Source organism: Catharus ustulatus, chromosome 1 (genome assembly GCF_009819885.2).
Source record: "Catharus ustulatus isolate bCatUst1 chromosome 1, bCatUst1.pri.v2, whole genome shotgun sequence".
NCBI classification, from domain to species: Eukaryota; Metazoa; Chordata; class Aves; order Passeriformes; family Turdidae; genus Catharus; species Catharus ustulatus.
The window spans coordinates 145,990,340-146,008,601 of NC_046221.1; positions in this window are offsets into that span (position 1 = coordinate 145,990,340).

Sequence of the window (18,262 nt, forward strand, 5' to 3'; positions counted from 1 at the left end):
ATGCCGCGATTCTGTTACTATTTGGCAACTTTGTTGCACGTGGGTCCTCACTGCGAACGACAGAGCGGTTTATACTCAGGTGCGGCTTATTTATGGACAAAGAACGAAATGTTTGCCAACACCCAGAGATGCGGTTTATAGTCCGTGCGGCTTCTATTCGTGAAATTACTGTACTTACAGACATTGGTGAAAGATCCTCTCAACTGTCCTTTCTCAGGGCTGAACAGGCCCAGCTCCCTTAGCCTGTCCTCGTAAGAGAGATTCTCCAGTGCTGTAATTGTCACCTGCACTGGACCTGCTCCAGGAGCTGCATATCACCCTCTTCCTGCGGAGCCCAGAACTGGGTACAGCACTCCAGATGTGCTTCCCCATGGCTGAGTAAAGGGGCAGGATCACCTCCCTCGACCTACTGTTGATGTTATTCCTAATGCACTCCAGGGTAAAACTGATCTTCATGGCTACAGGGGTAGTGCTGGCTCATGCACAGTTTGTTTTCCACCAGAACCCCCCAGTTCTTCTCCACAGAGCTGCTTTCCAGCAGGTCAGCTGCCAGCCTGTGCTGGTCCTTGGGGCTGTTCCTCAGCAGGTGCAGGATGCTGCATTTGCGTTTGTTGAATTTCAGACAATTCTTCTCTGCCTGTTTCTCCAACCTGTCAAGGTCTTTCTGCAGGGTTCACAGCCCTATGGGGTATCAACCTTCAGGCTATGTGTGAACTTCCCTGCCAGGGGAGTTAACAGGCTGAGTTCACCTGTGTAAGGACAAAGAGACAGCACTGGCCTCACAGAGTTTCCCTTTTTCTTATCTCAGTCAACACCAGCTGTTATCTGAGGTGGGTGCTTTGCACATCAGCAGCTTGACCCCTGAATGTTTGAACTATCCATATTCCAAGTCTCTTCCAGGATCACCTGGATACATTCTTCTCCCCAGATTTAGGATGACTGGACAATAGAATCCTCTTTAGCTTATCTCAAATTCTTGTCACAGACCAAATTCCGGTTGATTGGCCTGTTTGGGGAGGGGTGAACTTTAGTGGTCACAGATGAACAGTTTCTTCTTTCTAGTTTGCTGTTGTGGGTAAAAAGACCTCTGATGATTTTAGAAATGTTTAAGCCATTAAGTATTTGTTGCTTACAAAATGTAGTAAAGGAAACACAGTTGCAGAAATGTGGTCTTTCATCCAGATCCCATTATGCACAATTTAACAATATTTTACAAATATAAGAGGTGTAGAAAATTTCTTTTGTATAAGGACTATGACTGGTATGCTGTTGTTATGACTCAACAGGAGACTTTTATCAGACTCTCTAGCAAATCACAATGCCTCAAAAATATTTTTGGTTTTTATTTAAAATATTGGAAAGAACAAGAAGTGTTTTCTAGCTGACTGAAATGTTAAAAGGAATTTATGCAAATCAGGATTATGTCAGTCTCATTAAAATGTTAATTTTGAAGTCAGATTAATTATAATATTTTAGATTTTTGAGCTATTTTTGTTTAGAAACAGTCTCTTCCCCTACCAGACTATCACCAAGGAAAATTTTCTTTGAAGATATATTTGCAAGTGTTTTTTCATAGCCTATAACAGACAGATTTGGGATCTGGAGGAGAGAATAGGGAATATGTAGTCGTGACTGCAGAAGCAAGAAATTCTTATCAGCGGACAAAACAACATTTAGAGGGAAGTACACAGTTTATTTGTATAACACATATTCAAAATAACTTTGAGGAAGGATATAGTATATTAATTTTTCTTCTTTTAATAACGTAAAAAAAATTTGGGGTTTTGGTTTGTCAGTTTTTCTGGAAGGGTTCAATTAATTTTTTTTTTTTCCCTTGGGCAGGTAGCCAATAGTTTGAGATGTTTCCATTGTTAAGAAAAATTGTTAATGATACTTAGTTCAGTTCTGTTGATTTTTATAGGTAAGTCAAATGGCCTTATCAAGCCAGAAAAATAATTTGCACATTTTCTCTTTTTTAACCAGCCTTTTCTGTTAGTACAAGCACTAGTCCACAGTTGTTTTGGTTCCCATAAATCTTTCATTTCTTCTCACTCCCTGTTGCCTTTGGCATCCTTTCACATACAAGCACACACCATTACACAGGTAAAGTACAAGTGCTAGAGCCTCTACATATTTTATACAGCTCCAAGGAATTTATCCTGAATTTCTCAGGTGTTTTACTGCACTCTGGTTTAGGATAGTGACTTCAATTTTTTTTCAGTTGCTATCCACTTGTATGTTACTCTAAATGCTTCCTCCATTTAAGCAGGCTGACAAGCAGATTCACTGATACCAGTGAGATAAGTCATTGCTCATTTAACCAAGGCAAGGGGACCTGCAGCTTTCAGCTTTCTCCACTATTACCAGAGTCGGTTTCTACTACTATAAAACGTTGACATGTAGGCACTGGGGCTATGCTCGTTAATACTGCTCAAGGAAGTACAGCATCTGTGCTTGTCAGACAAAAGGATAGAGCCTTGGGCTCCTTACTCATCACTGCCTTTTGGAGCAAGTGACTTGTAGCTGTACACAGGAACTATCCCTCCCCAGTGAAACATGGTACAAATGTAATTGAAATGGGAAAAGAAGAGAAGTAGGAAGGGAATATTTGCTGCTCTCTAACATTTCTTCATGAGCAAAGCAAATCTGCCTTCCAGCTTTTTGTATCTAAGAATTTTGGAAGGGTCTTTGTCTTTACTGTAGCTACAAGTATTTGCATAAAAGATTAATGTGATTCTTCTACGCCTGAAAAGTACAATTAGTATTGATAAATAACATTTAAATCACATATTCTAGAAGGTGGAGGAATAAATCTTACTTGAAAAGCAATATTTTAATTTGATAATGTACCATAGTATGTTCACAGTCTGAATTTACCCTGCAGGTAAATGGACAAACCACAACATATGCTTTAAATCACAGGGAGGGATACAAATTCTGTATCCAGAGCTCAGGGTTGTTTCTTTCTGGAGTCTGAGGTAGTGTATCTATTCTGCTTTGCATTGGGTATCCACGTTAATATTTTGGCAGTGGGTCACTCCAAAGGTGTCCTCTGTGAGGTGGGACCAAGGCTGAACATTGTTGTAACCCACTACCCTACTGTTTTAAGAATGGTATGTCCCTTTAACCCTGTAACCCCTGCAAGACCAATGGACTGACCCCTGCGATGGGATTGGCCTGAAGCCAAGGCTGACCCCTCCCCTTTCCTGACCCATAGAAAAACCTGTGCCCGGGTTTGAAACTTCCTCTTTTTATCCTGCTCTCCCGCTCTGACCACATGGAAGCCTAAGAATAAAACAGGATACCAACCCTGGGATAAAGAGCCTCTAATATCTTTCTGTTCTACATGAAACAGCACCCCAGGCCAGCTCTGCAGGATATTTGAGGTACAGGGCCAGGCCCCCAGAGTGTTGTTTCAGTTGGCGCCCAACGTGGGGCTTTTTTTTTATTAAAACCCACATGAGAGGCTGTGACCCTTGAAGGGTTAGGAAGCCGATGGGAAGTCAACTGCCCTGTGGGCGAAACTTGCTTTCTAGCAGGTCTAGCTTACAGGGGGGGAATCTACAACTCATCCAGCCCAAGGGTGAGCAGATTTCGGAACACATTACAAAGTACAGTTTTTCAGTTCCTTGGTACTTCGCAGAGATTGGTAAGTATAAATTTTCCTCCGTGGGGAGGAGGATTTTGAGGTGCTTTCTCTGTAGCATCGAGGTGCCGGGGGCTGGGCTGCACAGCGTCCTCCCTGGGGGTTTTGGAGCTGTATGCAGCCGGAGACGCTGGTGGGGGTAGCAAGGCCGCCTTGAAACAGTTTCTGCCGTGTGTACAGTATCACGCCAGACAGCTGATTTCAAAGAGAGGCGCCGCTTTTGCTGCAGCCAGACAGTCTCTGTGGGGGGAGGTGCCAGTTTTGCCGGCAGCTAGCACCCTTCTCTTACTGTGTTTTAACTGTGCATTGTAGTGAGATATTAGAGTAACTTGCTGTGGAAATATGGGCTCCCAGCATTCTAATTTGAAAAAGAGCGTGGCTTCACAAATTAGAGAACTTTTAAAGATTGCAAATGTGAATATTACTAACAGAGAACTAGAACGGTTTGCTAAGTGGCTGTCTATAGAGAGATCTGATCTTAATTTGGAAGATATGAATTCGGTTTTATTTTGGAATGAAATTGGAGATTTAATAACTTTAAAAGTCAAAAATGGAGATAAAAAAGCCTTAATATTCATCCCAATATTTTTGCAAATTAGAAAACTTTTACTTCAAACAGAAAATAACAGCCAGCCACAGCAAACTTCTTCAGAGGCAACCAGTTCTTGTATCTGTCCCTCTACATGTAATATTCCCCATTCACCTAAGAAATCTGACTCCTCTGTCTCTATAACTCAGGCTGACAGCCACGTGTCTTTTACTACTGAGGCTGAAAGTAGACCCCAACATGGCTCCAGCCACATGGCATTCAATTCTTCTTCTTCCCATAATACTCCTTATCCCCTGCTACCACCCTCAAATCCACCCCCAAACCCATCCTGGCCCCTGGGTTTTCAGGGCAATTCTCACTCTATTCAGGTTTTGCCATCCCTTCCCCCAAGCTATCAGGCTAGCACAGATGGAGGTGGGGGTGGGAATACTGGTTCTACAGGTTCTACGGGACCTCCCTCTGAGATAAGGCCCTCGGCTCCGCCCATTCCTCAGGACACTGTCTCTGTGGAGGCACATAACCAACAGATAACACAGCCCAGAGCAGAGGGAGGAATACAGCCCATCCCTAAAACCTCAAATCTGGAAACCCAGATACTGTCTGTGGCTCCTGTCATTTATATGGGTAGGAGAAATGGCAGGAGAACATATCAGCCACTGACATACCAAGATAAAAAGGAAATTTGTAAGGTTCAAAGAGAATTTGGTAGACACAGTGAAATGTTTAAAGGATTTTTAAGAGCAACATTTAGTTCTAATGAGATGGTACCCAATGATATTAAGGATTTATTCAGATGTTTGTTATCCCCTTCTGAATTTGATTTATGGGAAAGTATTTGGAAAAGATCTTTAAGAGTGCTTTTGCAGGAAGTACAACAAAGCCCAGAAAGTGCAAAAGATGAGGATGATAATGATATTACACAGGAACTTCTCTTAGGTGAGGGACAATTTGAAAGCCCTGATAAACAGGCACGTTTATTAACTACAGTAATTTCACGACTATAAGGCGCACCCTTTTGACTAAAATTTTCCCTCGAACCCGGAAGTGCGCCTTATAGTCCGGTGCGCCTTATCTGATGTACAAAGCGGCGAAATTTGCCAAACCGGAAGTGTGAGCTGAGAGCCGTGGGGGGAGCCGGAAGTGCCACTGCAGCTGGCTGGGGGCGGGCCCGGAGGCCCGCGGCACTGCCCCTGCCGGGTGGAGGCGGGCCAGGGGGACCAAGGCACCGCCCCTCTCCGGTCCAGGCAGTCCTGGGGCCTCATGGCTGCCGGGTGAATGTGGGCTAGGGAGGCCGCGGCACCCGCCTTCCCGGGTCCAGGCAGTCCCGGGAGCCCACGGCTGCCGGGTGAATGTGGGCAAGGGGGGCCGCGGCACCCCCATTCCCGGGTGGAAGCAGTCCCAGGAGCCCACGGCTGCCGGGTGAATGTGGGCAAGGGGGGCCGCGGCACCCCCATTCCCGGGTGGAAGCAGTCCCAGGAGCCCATGGCTGCCGGGTGAATGAGGGCAAGGGGGGCCGCGGCACCCGCCTTCCCGGGTCCAGGCAGTCCCGGGAGCCCACGGCTGCCGGGTGAATGTGGGCAAGGGGGGCCGCGGCACCCGCCTTCCCGGGTCCAGGCAGTCCCGGGAGCCCATGGCTGCCGGGTGAATGAGGGCAAGGGGGGCCGCGGCACCCGCCTTCCCGGGTCCAGGCAGTCCCGGGAGCCCACGGCTGCCGGGTGAATGTGGGCAAGGGGGGCCGCGGCACCCCCATTCCCGGGTGGAAGCAGTCCCAGGAGCCCATGGCTGCCAGGTGAATGAGGGCAAGGGGGGCCGCGGCACCCGCCTTCCCGGGTCCAGGCAGTCCCAGGAGCCCATGGCTGCCGGGTGAATGAGGGCAAGGGGGGCCGCGGCACCCGCCTTCCCGGGTCCAGGCAGTCCCGGGAGCCCACGGCTGCCGGGTGAATGTGGGCAAGGGGGGCCGCGGCACCCCCATTCCCGGGTGGAAGCAGTCCCAGGAGCCCACGGCTGCCGGGTGAATGTGGGCAAGGGGGGCCGCGGCACCCCCATTCCCGGGTGGAAGCAGTCCCAAGAGCCCATGGCTGCCGGGTGAATGAGGGCAAGGGGGGCCGCGGCACCCGCCTTCCCGGGTCCAGGCAGTCCCAGGAGCCCATGGCTGCCGGGTGAATGAGGGCAAGGGGGGCCGCGGCACCCGCCTTCCCGGGTCCAGGCAGTCCCGGGAGCCCACGGCTGCCGGGTGAATGTGGGCAAGGGGGGCCGCGGCACCCCCATTCCCGGGTGGAAGCAGTCCCAGGAGCCCACGGCTGCCGCGTGAATGTGGGCTAGGAAGCCCACGGCAACCCCGCTCCTGGCTCCAGGCAGCCGCGGGAGCCCATGGCTGCCGGATGAAGGCAGGCTAGGGAGCTGGCAGCAGCCCCGTTCCTGGGTCCAGGCAGTCCTGGGGAGCCATGGCTGCCGCGTGAATGTGGGCTAGGAGGGCCACGGCAACCCCGCTCCTGGCTCCAGGCAGCCGCGGGAGCCCATGGCTGCCGGATGAAGGCAGGCTAGGGAGCCGGCAGCAGCCCCGTTCCTGGGTCCAGGCAGTCCTGGGGAGCCATGGCTGCCGCGTGAATGTGGGCTAGGAGGGCCACGGCAACCCCGCTCCTGGCTCCAGGCAGCCGCGGGAGCCCATGGCTGCCGGATGAAGGCAGGCTAGGGAGCCGGCAGCAGCCCCGTTCCTGGGTCCAGGCAGTCCTGGGGAGCCATGGCTGCCGCGTGAATGTGGGCTAGGAGGGCCACGGCAACCCCGCTCCTGGCTCCAGGCAGCCGCGGGAGCCCATGGCTGCCGGATGAAGGCAGGCTAGGGAGCCGGCAGCAGCCCCGTTCCTGGGTCCAGGCAGTCCTGGGGAGCCATGGCTGCCGCGTGAATGTGGGCTAGGAGGGCCACGGCAACCCCGCTCCTGGCTCCAGGCAGCCGCGGGAGCCCATGGCTGCCGGATGAAGGCAGGCTAGGGAGCCGGCAGCAGCCCCGTTCCTGGGTCCAGGCAGTCCTGGGGAGCCATGGCTGCCGCGTGAATGTGGGCTAGGAGGGCCACGGCAACCCCGCTCCTGGCTCCAGGCAGCCGCGGGAGCCCATGGCTGCCGGATGAAGGCAGGCTAGGGAGCCGGCAGCAGCCCCGTTCCTGGGTCCAGGCAGTCCTGGGGAGCCATGGCTGCCGCGTGAATGTGGGCTAGGAGGGCCACGGCAACCCCGCTCCTGGCTCCAGGCAGCCGCGGGAGCCCATGGCTGCCGGATGAAGGCAGGCTAGGGAGCCGGCAGCAGCCCCGTTCCTGGGTCCAGGCAGTCCTGGGGAGCCATGGCTGCCGCGTGAATGTGGGCTAGGAGGGCCACGGCAACCCCGCTCCTGGCTCCAGGCAGCCGCGGGAGCCCATGGCTGCCGGATGAAGGCAGGCTAGGGAGCCGGCAGCAGCCCCGTTCCTGGGTCCAGGCAGTCCTGGGGAGCCATGGCTGCCGCGTGAATGTGGGCTAGGAGGGCCACGGCAACCCCGCTCCTGGCTCCAGGCAGCCGCGGGAGCCCATGGCTGCCGGATGAAGGCAGGCTAGGGAGCCGGCAGCAGCCCCGTTCCTGGGTCCAGGCAGTCCTGGGGAGCCATGGCTGCCGCGTGAATGCGGGCTGGGGGGCCGCGGCACCCCCCTTCTCAGGTGGAAGCAGTCCCGGGGGCCCATGGCTGCCGGGTCCAGGGTGGCTCGGTGGCTCGCGGCACCGCCCCTACCGGGTGGAGGCGGCCCCGGGGGCCAATGGCTGCCGGGTGGAGGCGGGGCCTCGGCCAGCAACCCCACGGGGTGAGCTGGGGGCGGGGCCTCACTGCAAAAAAAAAGTGCGCCTTATAGACCGGTGCGCCTTATCTGATCTACAAAGTTGCAAATTTTGCCGAATCCGGGGGGGTGCGCCTTATAGTCCGGTGCGCCTTATAGTTGTGAAATTACTGTAAATTTGTTTTGGATAAGATCTCTCTAGCAGCAGAAAAAGCTTTCCATCAATTACCTACTGCTGAAGTTACAGGTAGTTATGTTAATATTAAACAGTTTCCTTCAGAAAGTTTCTTGCAGTTTCTGGATCGCCTCCGTGCACAGGTGGAGAGACAAGTCTCAGACCCAAAGGTGCAGGCAGAGATATTGAAGGAGATGGCTCAGAAAAACGCTAATGAATCATGTCGCAGGGTCATACTTAGTCTTCCCCTCAACCCACCACCTAGCTTAGCACAGATGATAGAAGCCTGCACCAGAAAAGCAGAACTGTTCAGTGCACCAGAGAGAAATCCAGGACCAGCACAATCAAGGTCTGCAGCAGCTATGACACCAGGACCAAGGAAGCAACCGGTACCACCACAGCAGCTGCAGCACATCACCTGCTTCCAGTGCAAGAAAACAGGACACTATGCAAGGGACTACCCACACAGCCAGAAACAGAAGAAGACCAACAAACAAAAAAACTAGGTGTACAGCGCGTACCCGCCATAAATACCATAACGCGCAAAGATATAAATACTGCGGGTTCCACACGGGAAAAAACCTCTCTCTTTAAAACTAAGGGGGAGGACGGGACAAATGGTGTGGGGGTTAATGATAGCATTAATGTTAAATATTCAATTAGCAAGGGTTGGACGCCTTTTGGTCATCTCAATCTTAAGACCACTAAAGGTGTTTATTTTATGTCAACAGAGTGGACAGCAATTACAGTGGACCTGTCTAGCACTTCACTGGACCTGACATTGTTGCATTTGGAACTGCACTGTGAGTATTTAGTTATGGGGGACACAGCACACACACCCTTGGAGATGGAATTACTTCCATTATCCAAGAAGGAAAATGTCTCAGGTTTCGTTCTCTTAGCACGCTGCTCACAACCACCTTATTACCTGAACGAGGGGCAAATCCTCCCCCAGGCCATTCCTGTTCCAAAGGAAATCACAGCAGAAGGAAAATCACCTGAAGTCTATTGGGCAGAGGTGGTGGGTGAGGAAAAACCCACTCTGGCATGCAATCTGACCCATGGTTCAGACCATCTCCATGTGGAGGGGGTGCTGGACACAGGGGCAGATGTGACGATCATACCCGAAAGGATGTGGCCGTCACAATGGGAATTGCAACCCGTGGCAGGCAAAAACCAAGGTATAGGGGGAATCAAATTGGCAAAAATATCAAAAAGCATCGTGCAAATTGAGGGGCCGGATGGAAAAATAGCTAGTGTCCGTCCATTTGTTACTGACTATAAGTGCCCCCTGTGGGGAAGAGATACCATGTCCCAGTGGGGAATGAAAATGGTAATCCCCAAAAGTTCTCAGGATTTTTAAAGGCAGCCACTGAGGAGCGCCCTGCCCACAAATTGACATGGTTAGATGATTCTCCAATCTGGACAGCTCAGTGGTCGATGAGTAAAGAAAAACTTAAGGCGCTAGAGGAACTTGTAGCAGAGCAATTGGCAAAAGGACACATAGAAGAAACTACAAGCCCTTGGAATTCCCTGGTGTTTGTAATTAAGAAACCAGGGAAGGACAAATGGAGATTGTTACATGATCTCCGGGAAATAAACAAAATTATAGCAGACATGGGATCACTTCAACCAGGGATGCCCTCTCCAACGATGCTCCCTCAAAATTGGAAATTGGCAGTTTTAGATATTAAGGACTGTTTCTTTCAAATCCCTTTACACCCAGCAGATGCTCCACGGTTTGCCTTCTCTGTTCCTACCATCAACAGAGAAGCCCCAATGAAGCGCTACCACTGGAAAGTGCTCCCTCAAGGGATGAAGTGTAGTCCTTTCATATGCCAGTGGTATGTGGCCTCATTGCTGTCTCCAGTGCGTGCTCAGAGAAAGGAAGCTATCATCCTACATTATGTAGATGACTTGCTTGTGTGTGCCCCCGATGACTCTATACTCCAACACACGCTTGATCTAGTGGTTAAGATTTTAACCTCTGCTGGATTTCAATTGCAGGAGGATAAAGTCCAAAGGATGCCACCTTGGAAGTACCTGGGCCTGGAAATCACTGCAAGGACCTTTGTTCCTCAGAAATTGGACATTAATTGTAACCCAAAGACCTTAGCAGATCTCCATTCCTTGTGTGGGTCTTTGAATTGGGTTAGGCCCTGGCTAGGCCTCACAAATGAAGACCTAGAGCCCCTTTTCAATTTATTGAAGGGGGAGAGAGAGCTGGTTTCTCCCAGGGAACTGAACCCAGAGGCAAAAGCTGCAATCGAAAAGGTACAGAAAGCTCTGGCAGAGAGGCAGGCTCATCGCTACAAGCCTGAACTGCCTTTCAAATTCATAATTCTGGGAAAACTACCACACTTACACGGTTTGATATTCCAGTGGATCGAGGGGCAGAGAGATTCGCTCCTAATCATAGAGTGGGTCTTCCTCTCCCACCAAAGATCCAAAACCATCACAAAGCCACAAGAACTCATAGCTCAGCTGATTCGTAAGGCAAGGATGAGACTGTATGAGCTGGCAGGTTGTGACTTTACATTTATTCACCTTCCAGTCAAACTCTCCGAGGAGGGAAGGAACTCTCCTGAGAGGCTGACAAAGGAGATGTTCGAGCACTTGCTCCAGAGCAATGCCAGTCTCCAGTTGTCTCTGGACAGCTACAGTGGACAAATATCAGTCCATGCCCCGTCTCACAAGCTGTTCAATGAGGAATTCCACCTCATTCCTCGTGAGGAGTCGGAGACCACTCAAAGCTCTCACAGTGTTCACAGACGCTTCTGGGGCTTCCCACAAGTCGGTGATGACTTGGAGAAATCCTCAGACTCAGCATTGGGAAGCTGATGTTGAGTTTGTGGAGGGTTCGCCTCAGGTAGCTGAACTGGCTGCAGTGGTGAGAGCTTTTGAGAAGTTCTCAGAGCCAATCAACTTGGTAACAGACTCGGCTTATGTAGCGGGGGTAGTGTCCAGGGCGGAGCAGGCAGTGCTCAAAGAGGTTGACAATGAGCAACTTTTCAGGTTGCTGTCAAAACTAATCTATCTGATTTCTCATAGAGAACATCCGTTCTATGTGATGCATGTGAGGTCACACACCGATTTGCCAGGTGAGATCGCAGAAGGGAATCATCAGGCAGACTCCCTTGCCACCCCAGCAGAACAAGCACGCCTCCCAGACATCTTCCAACAGGCAAAGCTGAGCCACCAGCAATACCATCAGAATGTGCCAGGTCTGATCCGTCAGTTCAAGCTAACACGGAGTCAGGCTCAAGCCATTGTGGCCACCTGTCCCAGCTGCCAGCTCCAGGCCATGCCATCGCTAGGTGCAGGGGTTAACCCCCGAGGCCTTGGCAGCTGTGCGGTGTGGCAGACAGACATCACACACATTCCCAGTTTTGGTCGCCTCAAATATGTCCATGTAAGCATTGACACATATTCAGGTGCGGTTTATGCCTCTGCCCATGCAGGAGAAAGAGCTGTGCATGCCAAACAACATCTAGTGCAAGCCTTTTCAGTATTGGGGATCCCTAAGGAAATCAAAACAGATAATGGCCCAGCGTATGTGTCCAAGGAGTTCCTGGAATTTGTCCAGCAGTGGGGAGTGGAACATAAGACAGGCATCCCCCACTCCCCCACAGGCCAAGCTGTGATTGAGCGTGCACATCAGACGCTCAAGCATGTTCTGGCTAGACAGAGTAATTCAACTGTGTGGATGTCTCCACAGCAGAAGCTGTGTAAAGCCCTGTTCACTATCAATTTCTTGAACTGTTCATTTGAAAACATGAATCCTCCTGTGGTTTGTCATTTTAACAGTGGCAAACAGTTCAAGCTGTCTGAGCATCCACCAGTTTTGATTAGGGATCCAGAAACCTGGGAAACCAAAGGTCCCTATGAGCTTGTTACCTGGGGACGTGGTTATGCGTGCGTATCTACTCCCTCAGGCCCTCGGTGGATTCCCCAGAAATGGGTGAAGCCTTTTGTCCCCAAACAACCAGCTCCAGCTGAAGAGGAAGAGAAGCAAGTCGCAGTTGCTTCGAAAAGAAGACGCCGCTGGAGAGGAGAGAGAACTGACACAGAAGACAACCTTCCGGCAGACTCAGAGACTTTTAACATGTTTTAAAATGTTTGTTTTCCTTTTAACAACCTAATACCCTTCTCTCTTCTTTTAAAGAAAAAAAGGGTGAGATGTTGTAACCCACTACCCTACTGTTTTAAGAATGGTATGTCCCTTTAACCCTGTAACCCCTGCAAGACCAATGGACTGACCCCTGAGGTGGGATTGGCCTGAAGCCAAGGCTGACCCCTCCCCTTTCCTGACCCTTAAAAACCTGGGCCCGGGTTTGAAACTTCCTCTTTTTATCCTGCTCTCCCGCTCTGACCACATGGAAGCCTAAGAATAAAACAGGATACCAACCCTGGGATAAAGAGCCTCTGATATCTCGTTTGTTCTACATGAAACAGCACCCCAGGCCAGCTCTGCAGGATATTTGAGGTACAGGGCCAGGCCCCCAGAGTGCTGTTTCAGAACATGTTGCATGCAGCTGGTTCCAGCCAATTCCAGCCATCTCTGCAGCAGACCCACCACAGGACAAAGCTGAACACATCAGCGAATAAATACAGACCAAAACAGTGTTCAGCACTGTGAGAGGGAGAGGAAAAAGGATGAGAAACAGCCCTGCAGACACCAAGATGAGAGTACAAGGAGAGGCAGTGGTGGTCCAGGTGCCAGAGCACAGATTCCCCTGCAGCTTGTGGAGGAGACCAGAGTAGAGCAGGTATCTGCCTGCAGACAGTGGAGACAACCATGCCAGAGTAGGTGGCTAGTTCTGAAAATATCTGCATGTCAGGAAGAGCCTATGCTGGAGCAGACTCTCATGAGAGGACCTGCTGCTGGCAGAAAGCACACTCTGGATTGGGTCTATCCTGGAGGACTGCAGCCTGTGGAGAGGACTAAGGCCAGAGCAGCTCTTAAATGTAGCCCATGGGAAAGAATCATGTTGGAGCAGGGAAAAGTTTGAGGAGGAAGGAATCTCAGGATGTTTTAATGGACTCATTGCAATCTCCTACTTCCCAATGTACTGCTCAGGGAGATGGATGAGTCAGGCACGAGGAAATTGCATCGAGACTGGGAAAAAAAGTGGGGTCAGAGGTAGTTTGATTTTTGTCTTTTTTTCTCAATATCCAAATTTGTTTTACTTTACAATGAATGAAATCAATTTTCCCCAAGACAAGTCTGGTTTTCTTATGATGGTAATTGACAAATGATCTCCTTATCTTTATCTAGACCGACATGATCTTTCCTTTTCCCCCCATGTACCTCTGAGAAAAGAAGCTGGATGGGCATCTGGCATCAAGACAAGGTCAACTCACCTTGCTGAAAGTTAAGTTTCTGAGCTCTTGCTCCTCTCACTGCGCTTCACTCTGTAAACAGTGGATGGAAGTAGGCACCTTTAGAAGGAAACACATCTGACCTGTCTAAATGTGAGCCAAAGCAAACATTACCTTGATGTTACCTTGATTAGAAAGAAACCTGGGAGTGACTAGTTCAGGCTTAGATGCCAAGATTTTAGACATCTTATTTTCTATCTATACTTCAGTCTTTTAAATTCTGGGTAGCAGCTCTGATGTACTGTCAGAGAATACAAAGTCGTTAGATTTTAGACTTTACTGGCTTTGTTTCCTGTAATAATCATTAGCAAGAGAATAGTTGCTCTTCTTTCTTGGGCATTTAATTTTCACACAGTTTTTTTCTTTTTTTTTCTCTTTCCTTCCCACCCTGCCCCCCGCTCTTATTTTTCTTTTATGCCAGAACAAGAAGGATCAAAATGACACTCAGAGATTTATGGAAAATATTTATAAAATATTAAGGATTATATGTCATTTGTCTGTATTGGCATTTCTCTACTCTCCTTGCTGCCACCCTTCTCACCAGTATCCAAAGGAAAAAAAGGATTTTTGACCCCCATTTTACGATTTTTAAAATTATTTTTGACTGTTTATCAATACTATTATCGTACAATAATTGACCAGTGACAAGAATCTAATTTCTCAGTGGTCTCTAATGCAATCTGTAAATTATATTACTGAACCTTACTCACCGCATCTGACATATTTTGCATTTTGACTGGTTGGTCATGCAGCCTCTCTTTTGAGATTTAGATTGCCAAAAATGTAAAAGAGAAATAGAATGGCTTCCTGCCAATTGAATTACACAACACAGAAAAGGTCAGAGTTACACAGTATATTACTGTCTTTCAGAGATTATACTGGGTATTACAATTATCTGATGTTTCATTTCACTGACCAAGACTGTAGAAGAGCAGGAAAAAGCACAGGATGGATCAGGCATTGCGACCACAGTGTTTATGAGGGTAAAAGGATAAAGAAAAAACAAACAAATAAAACCCAAGAACACCTGACCCCTTCTCATTATACTGTGATTTTCAATATATGGGTTTCTTCTGGTTAGAAAATTCAAATAAAATTTCTTAGATCAGAACTCTCTGGGCAGGTCTGAGTTAGAACATAGTAATTCTGTCTCAGAATTAGAATATGAAATGAATTGTGTGAGAAAATTAACAGATTAAAATGTTAAGTAAATTGCTCCAGACAGTTTCCTCCTGTTATTTACTGTTTGTTCTGAAAAATTCAAAGTGGATGTTCTAGCTACCGCTTCATGGCAGGGTGAAATCAAATCTCAAAGCCCCTTCCACACAGGATGAGGGGCAAAGTAACATGTCAGGAAAGTTGTCATTTCTGGCCTCAGCGGCCCACATTGAAATTAATTTTTAAGTCCCTTGCTATTTTACTGTTTGGGACTTTTCCCAAACAAACTGTAGTTTGTGCCTCAATCATCACACACAAATAGTACCACAGCTTGACATTTTAACTCAAGAGTGATTCATTACCTTATTTCCCAACTGAAAATGGTTACATAAAGGAATGGATAAGTTGCTTTTAATTTCTTTTGGATCACGTGTTTATGATTATGTTATGGAACAATTTGTCTCCAGCTTCTCCTCCTCATCTCAGATAAGTGGAAATAACAGAAAAATTTTAGAGGTTTTGTTTGTCTTTTCATGCAGCCAACTTCTGTATAGTAAAAAAAATTACTTAGCTGGAGCAGATCATCTAGGCTTAAAATATGACAATAATAGTAAAAAACAAAATAAAGGGAAAAAAATAGATGGAAAGAAAGAAAGAAATAAGGAGTGGCAAAACAGGAAAAAATAAGATGTTTACAAGCAGGGACTATGAAACCTGAAGGGTTAAATATCACTACTTTCTTTCCAGAAAGTAGTTCTTCAGAGTAGGTGCCCAGTATCAGAAAATATGTTTTCAACAGGAAGTAGCAGTAATATTGAGACTTTAAAAAAAATTATTTATTTATTACTTTTGTTATTGTAATCTGTCCCACAGAAATACTTTCCATAACATCATTCTTCATCTGGTGTCTCACTGCATTGTGAGTATATTTTAGAAATACCCGCATGTAAGCAAAAATGTACCAAATGTACAAACCAGAACAGAATTGTCCCTCTATCCATCCAAGTGCAGTGAATGCCATAATAGACATAGGGAAACACACATAACCTCTAAAGTTGTATGAAAAGATTAGGAGAACTAGGCCAACTTTACATTTTATTTTCTGGAAATTTCATGTATTTGTGTGGAAATCAGTTTGGTGGAAATGCAATGGTTTTGTTAGCTTTTACTAGTACTGTGGTGGCAAGTGAATTCATTTTTTTTTAATTCCACAGGTAGTACAGTAATGGGAGTCACAGTTTTGGCTATATTTGAAACTTTTGATAACTGTCAAGAAAATCTGTTCTGCTTCCTGTAGTATGCATGCTAATTGTACAATCTGGGCTTTCTTTCCCTAATAATTTACAGTAATTTCACGATTATAAGCCGCACCGTTTTGACTAAAATTTTGCTCCCACACCAGAAATGCGGATTACACTCAGGAGCAGCTAATATGTGAATAATTTTCTGACATTTCCAACCCCGGAAGTGGAAACCGAGGTGCCAAGTCGAGCACCTGACAGTAAAAGCCGGCATTTCGCGATTGTTACAAATTGGTTACTCTGCTGCACCGCCGGTGGAGCTGGCTCCCTGCAGGCAGCACGGGGTGGGGAGAGGCAGGAGAGCTCCCTCCTTCAGGCAGCCCAGCCCAGGGGCAAGGCGGGGGGGCTCCATGCTGCCATCCCCACGGCACTCCTCTCTCCCAAATTTATGGCCTCCGAACCATTGGTAACATTGAGTAATAATTTCAAATGGATTAAAAAAACATTAAATAAGAGAATAACACAACATTTGGCCTAATTTTACTTTTGGAACAAATTTAATTAAATGACTATAAAGTTTTGTTCAAGAGATTTGAAAATTCAGACCAAGACTGGGACCAAGTCTAGTACTTTGATGAACAAAGTGATAACATTTTAACTAAACAGACAAATTCTAATGATGTGCAAATTTTAAAATCTATTTTCATTGTGCTAATTTTTAAATTTATTTTATTCCGTTACAAATAAAATTTTCAATGTTTACGATAGAAAGATTATTGATAATGCATAGGCAAAGAACTGGCAACACAGAGTACTTTTTACTGAAATTTAATATTTCTTAAACATTTGTGTCTAATTAATTCCCTTCCTTCCCCTTTGCTTTAGAAAAGTTATTAAACATACCCAAATTACAGAAGCCATACATTTGGTTTTCAAGACACCTTGAAAAGGGGAAGTATTATGTTCATTAAATATAAAAACAGTAGTCAGTATTAGAAAATATTTTCTTCTAAGAGTTTTCAGGTGTAAAAATGAGATACAAAGCAAACTAAATTTTCTGGTATGTAACTCCTTCTCTACATTATGAGCAAAGCCTACACCACTGCAAATATAAATTCTGAGTGTCTGGGGAAGGTGTTGTTTTCAACTGTTGTGGTTTAACCCCAGTCCCACACAGCTGCTCTCCCACTCTCCCCAGTGGGATCGCGGAAAGAATCAGAAGAGTAAAGGTGACAAAACTGACAGCCAGTCTGATAGCCTTTCTCAATTCTTCTTCAAAGCATCAATCACCCCTGAAAAAACAGAAATGAAAAAAATAAAGCAAAGAGAGGCTACTATCCAGATAAACAAAAAAATGTAGGGAAAGAGTTGGTTTTGGTTGCCCAGATTTATTAATATAATAATTCCCTCCATGCTAGAAACTGATTGCTCAATCAATGGCATTAAGTCTTGTCTCAGAACTGCACTGACTCTGATCTATGCTTAAAATTAAAATCCTGTTGTCGCAAATGCTGTGAGTGAGAAGCTGGTGCATGCTTTGAAATAGACATTTGTGGTTGTTCTTTATAAGACAAGAAGCCTGCATTTTAAAGTGTAAATTTAAACATTTTTTTTTAAAATAAAACCAAATCAAAACAATCAGCACTGTTTTGCAAACTAGGTTGTGATTGTGTATTAAAAAATAGTGCTGGGCTCTAAATTCTGCTGAAGTAAATCTGTGAGTCCTGTGATAAATCAAATATCATAGATTATAATGCCAAAAGGGATACTAAATGTGACCCACAGTAAAAGCTAGGATTAGCATTCTCAAGTGATAATGTCAACTAGTAAAACAACCCATCTAATTTTTAATATTTTCTCTGGTGCACAATTAGACCCCTCTATAAGCTAGTCTGGTAGCTAATTTTCTCATAATTTAAATTTAAAAGCCCTATTATTGACCTGAAAGTGCTTTGGTGCTGTTTTTAGACACTGTAAATTCTTTAACTTCTGTGGGCAGAGCGTATTACTGAGTTTATGTTTATAGTGAGAGATTTAGACTGGAATTCATCTAAAGAGATTTTAACAGTGGTACTCAGTTGTAGGTGAAGAACTTCCAATTTATGTGTGAATATGTCAGAGTTTGTTAGTGAGACAGATTTCCAAAAACTCCTTGTTTTAGGCAATTAATTCAATAGCCCTTGGAGATCTTTTTCACTAGATGGACAAGAGGTTGAGCAAAGTTGTTTTCCTGACTATTTTGACTGAACTGTCCATATCCCTACTGACAACAGCCAAGTTTTAGACCTTCACTGCACAAGTACTCACCCGTTTCAAG